We start from the raw sequence: 10,013 nt of genomic DNA on the forward strand, positions 1-10,013 counted from the left end.
AACGGGGCAGTTTGATAGAAGGGGGTGGGGTTGGCTTTGTAAATGTCAGGAGGAACAGGGAGGGGAAACTGGATGACCTAAGAACCTGAACAGTCCAAGCTCTCTCCACCGCTATGACTAATGATTTGATAAATGAAAAAATGTACTTCAGCTGACAGGTCACTACACAACCATTGTGTGTTTTCCTTTAAACCCTGAGAGGCAGAGAGGAGGTTCCTTATGCTGTTTGCAACTCGAAATTAATGATTTATTTTCTCACACGCAAACTTGGAAGCAGGGACGGCATCACTGTTTTCCAAATTGTAAGCTGCCCTCTCACGTGGCCGGGCAGGCGTTCCCAGTACAGCATGCCTCCACCTCCAGCCTCTCCCGTGTGCTTGCTGCTACAATGATTTGGGCCATTTACATTATGGAAAGAAATACAGAATAACTAAGCGTGACCACTTAGGATGTCTGTCTTCGTAAGATTCTATAGCATGCTGCATCAAATTTGAAAGCAAAAACATATTATTTCAATGAAGTGATTTGTTAATCTAGAGTGTGTAAAAGGCATCTTTTGTGATGTTGGAAGAGACCTGACAGATGTGAATGATCAAACTGCATGTTTTCATAAGATTAACGCACTATAAATATCTGCAAACACATAATTTTTTTTAAAGATTTTATTTATTTATTTGACACAGAGAGAGACAGCCAGTTAGAGAGGGAGCACAAGCAGGGGGAGTGGGAGAGGAAGAAGCAGGCTCCCAGCAGAGCGGGGAGCCCAATGTGGGGCTCGATCCCAGAACGCTGGGATCATGCCCTGAGCCAAAGGCAGACGCTTAGCGACTGCACCACCCAGGCGCCCCCACATATTTTTTTTTACTCATCTTCCAGGAAAGGTAGGTTTCAAATAACTCACTCATCTTTGAACGGTATCACATAACTATCAGCCAGTTACATACATGAGTGGATCAGAGTCCAAATCACGTCGCCAGTGTGTTGGCACTGGATTAACAATGACCACATCTTAATGGCACTTTAAATCTACTTTCATTGCTTAAATGTCAAATGCCATTTCGTCACTCGAATCAGCAAAGTAGTGATAAAGGTGTTCCAATTCTGAGTCCAAATCTCCGTCCACAATATTGAGATAGTGAATTCATGACTAATTTATTTCTAATCACAAATTTTATATGTGGCATTCAAACAAATATAAACCTTTTATTAGAAGTTGCCATGGAGGTCGTGAAATATTTAGGCTCATTAGCTTTGTTCTGCTTTCCTTTAGCATGCTGAACTAATATCGTGATCGATAGCCCAAATTCAGAATATTCCTGTGGTCTAAGACAGAATTTCCTGCTGGGGAATTCGCTCAAGAGAATTCCTTATAAAATCTCACTAATCCAGCAGATTTTGGTACAAGTTTGCATACTCACCCATTTTTTAACTCTTCTGAAACCATTCTTACGGCACACTTTGTGAGTTCCCCGAGTTAGAGTTTAGATTATAGTGGTCACTTGCTGGATTTTGTTTGAAGACTAAAGAGGGATGTATCAGACGGTAAGGCATTTAAAAATAAGGCGAAAATCCAGTGTTGGCAAGGAACTGGAAGACAGGGCTGCTCTCACATTCCCTGTTAAAAGTAGTAATTAGTACAATCTCTCTGAAGGGCTATTTGGCAACAGGTATGAGGAGCTCTAAACATATGCATTCCCTTCCATCCATTAGTTCTACTTCTAAGAATGTAATTCCAAGAATGAATTAGACAAGTCTTTATGCGAAGATGTGCATAAAAAGATTACAACTCAGCATTCTTCATTCCAGTGAAAATTAAAAACAATCTAAGCACCAATTAATAAAAGATGGGTCAAATAAATTATGGTACATTCAAAAAAGGAAACAATGCCATTATGAAAGTAATGATATAAATCAAAATGAAATGATAGTAAAAGTGGTTTCAATATTGTTAAGTGAAAAAGCAGGTTACAGGGCAGTGCATTTATAATTCTACTCTAGTAATAACTTTGTGTGTGTGTGTGTGTGTGTGTTTGCGAATACATTTTCATATGGATTTGTGTGTGTATACACACAAAGTCAGTAGCAAAGTGAACAGAGTATAAGCAGTAGTTATAGAGGGATGGTAGGAGGAGGATGAGAAAGATGATGATTGCTTCTTAATTTCCATTTTTTAATTTTCTATTTAAACTTTTAACTCAGATTACTTGTATCAAAATATATACATGAAAGTAGACTAGGTTAATTCAGTTGAGTATATTTCCCTCAAGCAGAAAGGAAATTGCTGCCCAGATAATTCATTGTCCAGACTAGCCTGGCTGATAAAGAACTCTTGAGGCCATTTGAATAATTTATTCTAAAGAAGTTAGGTAGCTAATACAGTATCAGATGATTTATCTGAAGTTATAGAGAATTTCTCAATAACAAATTTTCCTTGTCTCTTCCAAGTTGCCTTTTATCCAGAACATTCTGACCACTTTTCCCCCCCCCTCTGTCCTGGTGATTAGTTTGTGCTTGTCTATTAGGAAAGAGACATGGATCCCCTCACATAAATCAGGGTACAGCATTGCTCAGCACACATACACAGCCTTTTCGTTCACGGTGACCCAAATTCTAGCTCTATTTTTTGTATAAAACCTCTTCTGTCCTCACAGTCTCTACCTCAGACTGAGAAGGAGGAAGAATATTTAGGTTTCCAAAGCGCAGCAAGAATTTGGATAGAGTCCTCAGACAACTTACTCGTTTTTGTGTTGTTGTTTTTTTTTTCCTCTTCCTGGTTTCTGGCTGAGAAATGTGATGTTGGAACATTATAAATCCACATCCCAGTCCTTTAAAAAATGAGGAAATACATCTGTAAAGAAACAAAAGCTCCTGAATTGGATGCCGTCATAAATCTATCTAGCTATAAACAGTCTTTAGAAGAAGTAGCCTGGGTGCTGAGAGCATATAAGTTCCTTGGGGTTACATTATTTGTATGTGGCACAGCCAGAATTTAACGCGAACGCTTCACACTTTTGGTCAGATTTGCAGTGGGGTGGGGGGCAGAACAAGGGAGAAGAACATTAAGAGAGTGAAAAGATGGTATATAAAATATTTGTTAAAATTAGAGCCAGTAATAAATCTCTTCATTGCCCAAGGTCTCAATGAACTAACAAATAAGAATAAGGCAATGGGATGGCAAAGATTGCCTTTATTACTGGTAAAACTGATATGGGAGGCAGTGGCTAGTATATTTGGGAAAGTGGACTTACCAATACTGAGCCCAGAATTAAGGCAGGCATCCTCATCCAGATACAGAACATTCTGGAAAACCATAACTTCATCTCTGGGAGCAGGCAGGGAACAAAAAGTAACTCTTCTTCTCTGTAGGCAGGCTACCTCCAAGGAAAAGGAAAAGGGGGAAGTGAGCTGAGTATGCCCACTCCACTTTTCCTTAACTTACCAGTAAGAAAGTCTCTCCTCCTCCCCTACAGAGCAGTAGATAAGAAGGCAAGAGAGACCAGGAATGTTACACTAAGAAAGCTTCCTCCAAGTGGTAGGAAACATCAGGGGTGTGGAAGAATCATTCCCATACAGCAGTCTGTGTTGTGCCATCTGATAACTTCAAGCACCAAATGGTGCTTTCTTTTTCAGCTATCATAAATTTGATGGATTCCTTGGGAAAAAAATAAAGACACTATGACAGACCAGGAGAGCTGGCCCTTCACATTCCTCCTCCCTCCATCCCATCACTTCCTGTCACTCCCTGCCCCGGATGAACTATATATGACTCTGAGTTAGAGGAAGAACACTTGATTTGTAAAAGGAGATTTTTGGAAGATGAGATTCTCAGGGAGGAAGGCAGTGGAGGAGCAACTAACAGATATCCCCTTCAGGTTGGAAGGACCCGCAAGGTAGAAGAGGCTAAGATTTTTCTCCACAGATTGAGTCTGATGAAGGTGTGTCCTGTGACACCAGGACATGAGAGAGGGTAAAAAAGAGAAGGTAGCATGGTCCATCTAGTAATATCTCCAATACCCACAACCCATCCTGTGAGTAGAGGAGATTCAGAGTGCCAGCTTGACAACAACATAAGTGTATATCAGTTGACAATAAGTCATGGGTCACAGACCCTGAAACATGGGCAGAAGAGGTGAGGAGAGTATTATCAGTTGGTTTCATAGATGAAAAGTCTGAGGAGAATCAACAAGGTTGAGAATGCTCTGTCAAATCTGAAGTAGCCTCTCAACATAGCCAGGCAGAGCAACCATGGGTCTCCTCATCCCTAACATGAAGTGGACAAGAGTAGAAATTGAATCCCACCTTCAGCATATCAGTGTATGGCCTGTCATGAAGAAATTGCCCCCTGCTTGCATGAGAGACTCCCTTCTCTTTCCCTCTGCTTCAGTCTTGAGAATTTAAGATTGAGGTCAAGTGGAAGAAAAGGAATATGTAAGGGAAAGCTTTCAACTGGACTGAACCTGAGGAATTAATCTTGAATTATACAAAAAGCACTGGATTGAACTAATACATTAAAAAAAAAACAAACCAGTTATTCTGTGAAGGACCAGAAATGGAGGCTTATAAGTTCAAGTAAGAAAAGTTCCCTTTTGCATATGTGGGTTTTGTGAATTATTTCGACTGTGAGTCAACATAACCACATCCATAATTTCATTGTGCTATTGTGTTATTTTTTCTTCTAACCACTTCAGCTTCAGGTGGGGACCATTGAATAGAAAAATTATAATCTATCACATGCACTATAATTAACAGAAAAGCAGATTTTTACAGACCTGATTGTAAAGTGCTCCAAGGAAGGCAATTCTAAGTACTTCCATAAGAGAATAATATTTCTCAGTTGTTCGTTGGAATTTAACCAAGACCCTCAAGTGAGATAAATCCAAAATCACAGCTCTTGACAACAGTAGCTGAGAAGTGGTTGTTTGGAGGATGTAATCTCTATGACAACCTTGTGTTTGAGAGAGTTCTTTTTAGATTACATCAATGATACAAATTTCCTTGAAGAATGATGTAATGGGTTTTAATACTCATTTTCTATTTTTTTTTAATTTTGTACAGATGATGATGTAAAAGGCTGAACCAAACGTGACAACCAGTCTTCTATCTACCATTCTTCTGCTGCATTGGTAACTTACGGATGTGGTCTCCACATAGTAATTAAAAGGTGTTTATGGATAACCATCAGCACATAAAGTAATCTACGTGTTCCACAGTACATGAGCCAAGAATCTTAGAATCAGAGAGCTAAAGAAACTTACATGTTTTTTTAGTCTCCTTCCCCCACTCCAGTTTCACAGATGATGAATCCAGGGTTTGGAGGAGTATTTTCTATTATGGTTAAGATGACTGAATTCACTCGTGGCAGAGAGAATCTAGGTCCTGGGAAAGCCATTCTCTGCTTCTTGTACTTGCAAGGAATGTATTTCTATTTTTGATTCAATGTCACAGAAAACATAAGCTGTGAAGGTGTATTATCAATCCAGAATCAGACAGGACAGCAGAGAGCTCCAGAGTCTGGCCCCTGAGATTAGACTGCTTGGTTTCAAAACTTGATGCCTCCATGTATTAGCTGTGTGAGTGGATAAGTAGCTTAACTTCTATAGCCTAAATTCTTCATCTGTGTAATGGAAAAATTAACAGTGTCTATCTCATAGAGCACTTGTGATGGTTGAATGGTTTAATGAATATAAAGCATTAAAGAAGAACAGAGGCCTACATAAGAAGACTCAATAATGTCGTCTCTTCATATATATGGGGCCATTCACACAAGGAAGAATCACTCACCAACGTAAGCACAGTGAAGAGTTGAGAGGCCAACATTTTTTTGTATTTATATTTGCAATCTTCGTGTATACAGATGTAATATTTATTGGGATTGAGTGGGGATGTAACATTGGTAAGAAAGACTAAGAATTCTGAGTAATTCAGCCCCTTAATTTTGGATATCACCCCTTGTTCTCTCAGAAATTTCCTATCATATATAAAATAATAAGGAAAATTTTAAAGGAAAAGAGAAAATTAAGAGCATCTGAAGAATTCTGCTGGCTCCTTTATTGGCCACTCTGAAAATGTAGAAAGAGTGACCTAAATTCAAACACAAAACATCCCACGGATATCCTAGAATCCCCTTTTCCCTGATTAGCCTTATTCTCCTACCCTGAGTCTCTCAGCTGGGGAATTCCTATTTGCTAATCTCAACGTGTCCTCGTTTGGATGAATCCTGGGAACCCAGACATATCACGCAGCATCTGGGAAACATGGGAAACCCTTCAGTTTGCCTCCCCAGAGCTATCCAAGGATGAGAAACATCTGTTATCATCTTTTCAATGACAGGGTACTTGATGGGTTTATTTTTCTGCTTTGCTTGAGATATTCTCAGCTCAGCAAAATATTTTCCATAAAGAAGTCATCACAAATAAGGTATGACAAACTTACGAACTCGAGGTGTTATCAATCATAAAAATACTGTAAAACATCCCAGCTATAATCATCTCCCATTATTGAAAAAAAATGTACTTAAACAATTCTCAAAAGATTAAAAAAAGAAGATATTCAAAAGATTGTGTTTGGGGCTCTTTGCAGAACAGTGCCCAAGAAGCAAGCTATCTGTGAGAGTGGTTTGAATACAACTGGAAGAAATAAAAAATGCAATGAAGCAGGTGCAAAGGGTGTTATAGTCATTGAGGCATTGATGTAACTGTCTTAAGTTCCATAAAAGAGTAGCATTTGGCATGTCTCTATATAAATGAGGTTAAGTTTGCCAGAAAAGTAAAGTAACACTACTGGTAAGTTAAAAAATCATCTCCTATCAGAATTTCCCTGCATTCCATCCAAAACTTCTATGAAACCTTAGTAATAGGCTGATTCATCACATATAAATTCCATTCCAAAAAAATAAAAAAGGAACTATAACTTTCCCACTACTGCTCTATAGAAAAGCAAAGAACAATATTGAAAATATGTGTGCTAGTTTCTTGTTCATAAAGAAACATGCCATTTTGCTTAGTGACTATTTCTCCCTTAGCCTCTACGTCACTAAGGTAGGAGTGTGATAATCAATGGAGTATCTATGATGATAAAACTGGAATACAAAATATTCTTTGTCTTGATTAAATGGCTTTAATCACATGATACAAATGAATATAGAGGAGCTTGCCTGATTGTAAACAGTCATCCGAGTTTCAAATTGTTCACCCATTTAAGCAGCTGACTTACAATAAGTTTAAGACTGCAAATCAAGTGGATGCCTTTACTCAGGGTTTAAACTACATGAAATTCATAGATCATACGACCTAGAATTTTTTTCCTTATGGCCGTGAGAAGAGAACTTGCTGGAAAAAAAGTCTTTGGATGGAGTACTGGGAACACTTTTTTTTAACTATTAAAGATCTGTTTACAGTCTACAATGTCCCTTTCGGGCTGTACTTTAGCTAAATAAAATAACCATCCACTGTTTACATCTTAGAGATTCCTGTGGTTGTGGACCTTCAACTCTGGGACTAACCTTAACTCGAAGAGACCTCTCCCAACCCCCACTCCATTTTTTCTTACCCATAAGACTTTGCAATGATTCTACTTGCAGTTCAGGAATGGATGTTCTAGAAATATTGCTTAGGAAATGAACTGGCGTGTGTGAAAATGATCACGTGGAAAGTTATTTGCTTAGCTGGTGACTATAAATAAAAGTGCATTAATTAAACTTGTTAAGCATAGATCGGGCTAGGCTGGTGCCCGGAGGAAAACAACCTATAATAATATGTGCTGTCTCACTTTCAAGGTAAGGAGTCCAGAAGATAGAGACACTGAGGGAGAGGTCCTACCCAGGGAACAACAATGGAAGTTTGTGACTATTGGTTCACGTGAAACAACTCCCCCAGTTGGGTGGATAAGACTTCTAGTAAACCACTCCCAGGGAGAAGCCTCACAGACCATTGTCCCCGCCAACTATTGGCATCCCCCTGACATTTTGCTCATCTGCCTGAGGAATTGACTAGAAACCTGCTTGGATATGATGAGTCCTTCATGATGAGGAAGAGGGGTGGTGGGGGAACTGAGAGAAGTCAGTGGCTCATTCTTTGTTCAGTAAGGTGACAAGAGGTCCGGGAGAGGTTGTTGGTCCCTCTTCTGATCAGTTTCTCCACTTTTGTTCTCCAGATGAATAGAGCTGAGAAGAGGACTGAAAATAAACACTTGACATGTCATGCATATCTACCTTTGCTCTGTTTGTTGGCCAGGGTCAAAACCGTACACTACGAGCAAAAGGGCTTTTTTGTTTGTTTTTTGTTTTTTGCGATGCTATGTGAAAATGTTTCAGGTTTTGATATTTAAACTAAAAAGACAATTTCGTTGTCATAAATCAAGCATGGTGTTGATCAAATCTGGTCTGAAAAAAAAAGTGTCTAGAAGGGACTAGTGTCTTCTGAAATACTAGTAAATTCTTCATTAAAAAAATAATTTGTGGTCTAATTAGTTTGGAAATCATGTTAAACAAAGTTAAGTGGATTTATTTTCTGTAGAAATTCTCACAACCTTTAATGCACTATTAATTTGCTCTCATAGCTAATTCATTATCCCAGCTAACAGTATTATCAGACAGAGAAAGAGAAGAGACAGGGGAGAAAAAAAAAAAAACTATAATAAATTGCTTCAGGGAGGCAATCAACCACATCTGCTGAAATGTAATCAGCATGCATTATGGCCCCCCTATGGCCAGGAAAAAGTGACAAGTAATACTGCATTAAATACCAGTTCATCTTTTTTAATCTCACAGTTACATAGTTCAGGAAAGACACCAGGCACAGCCCTGGTGTCAAATCTCGCAGATCACTGTCATGTGTGTTTGTGCAAATTATTTAATTTCTCAAGGCCTGGAATTTCTCAGCCATACAAGTGAGCTAATACCTAGCTCTTGGGTTTTGTAAGGATTGCATGCAATTATGAATGCAGTGCCAGGTACAGAAATGATCCATTGTTTCCTTATCTCCCGGACCTTCCTGCTTTCCCCAGCCTGAATCAGCCATTTGAACGTAAAGTGCCTCACACAAGAATGAGGGTCACTCTCCTGCTGCAGTGTTGCACTTCCCTGCGGGAACAGTCAGTGTCCAAGAGTGATTGTCCCTACAATGTCTTCTGCTATTCATTCCATGTGTCATCCATTCAGCTAAGCAGCCAACACATTCCTATGAGGGATCCACTCTGGATCAGGCACCAGGGATAGAGATAGGCATGCTTCATTCCCTGACTGAGCTTCCCGTCTGGCAGTGAAAAGCATCCTGAAATAAGCATCAGCTCTGATGGGAATGTTCAGGGTGCTAACTGGGCACCGGGACTCCAGGAGAAGCAGTGGAGACGCAGTTACAGCCGCTCTTCCTCGACACACAGTGAAGGAGCCAGCATAAAAATCACATCCACAGCGAAACGGGAAGTGAAGACCGGATGAAGAAAAGAACGGGAAGGACTGTGCCTGCAGGTTTTCTCACTTGACCTCCCCAGCAACTCACGCAGGTGGTAAAGCAGAGTCAGGAATTTTTCCCAGGGGCAAAAAGTCAGTTACCAGTGGAGCCAAGGCCATTGTCCGGAATTTCTGAGTTCTAGCCCAGACTCTTCACCATCCTATGGCGGTAAGTGGCCACAAGTGGGATAAACCTAGAGGAACTTCCTTAAAATCCCCAACTAAGGATGACCCTATTACTAGTTTCTTCAAACAACACTTTCTCAGAATTCTGTTGTTTTCCTTCTCATTTCTCATGCTATTCCCAAAATTTCACTTGGTTCTTACCAATGTCATAACATATCTGAGTGTACTTCCACGAGGCCAAGGACTATGTCATTATTCTCCGTGTATTTTCAGTAGCTAGCATGTGTTGATTGATATAATTAATTAATTGACATATTAACTGAGATTAACTTGTGCTACTTTATATAAGTAATTTATATAATTAGTTTTGTTTGTTTTTTTAAAGTTGTATTTATTTAAGTGACCTCTACACCCCAAGTGGGGCTCCAACTCACGACCC

General features: G+C 39.5%; 1 long non-coding RNA gene across 1 annotated transcript; it reads right to left on the reverse strand.

Moving 5' to 3' along the window:
- Nucleotides 1–852: 852 nt before the first annotated feature.
- Nucleotides 853–3,423, reverse strand: LOC103661601. The gene is made up of 3 exons (XR_568191.1): nucleotides 3,249–3,423; nucleotides 2,737–2,848; nucleotides 853–1,615 (listed from the first exon to the last, which is right to left on the reverse strand). It is a non-coding gene; the product is annotated as an uncharacterized LOC103661601 (long non-coding RNA).
- Between the last annotated feature and the right edge of the window lie 6,590 nt (nucleotides 3,424–10,013).

The sequence above is a fragment of the Ursus maritimus genome, unplaced genomic scaffold (genome assembly GCF_017311325.1).
Source record: "Ursus maritimus isolate PB19 unplaced genomic scaffold, ASM1731132v1 scaffold_9, whole genome shotgun sequence".
Taxonomy (NCBI): Eukaryota; Metazoa; Chordata; class Mammalia; order Carnivora; family Ursidae; genus Ursus; species Ursus maritimus.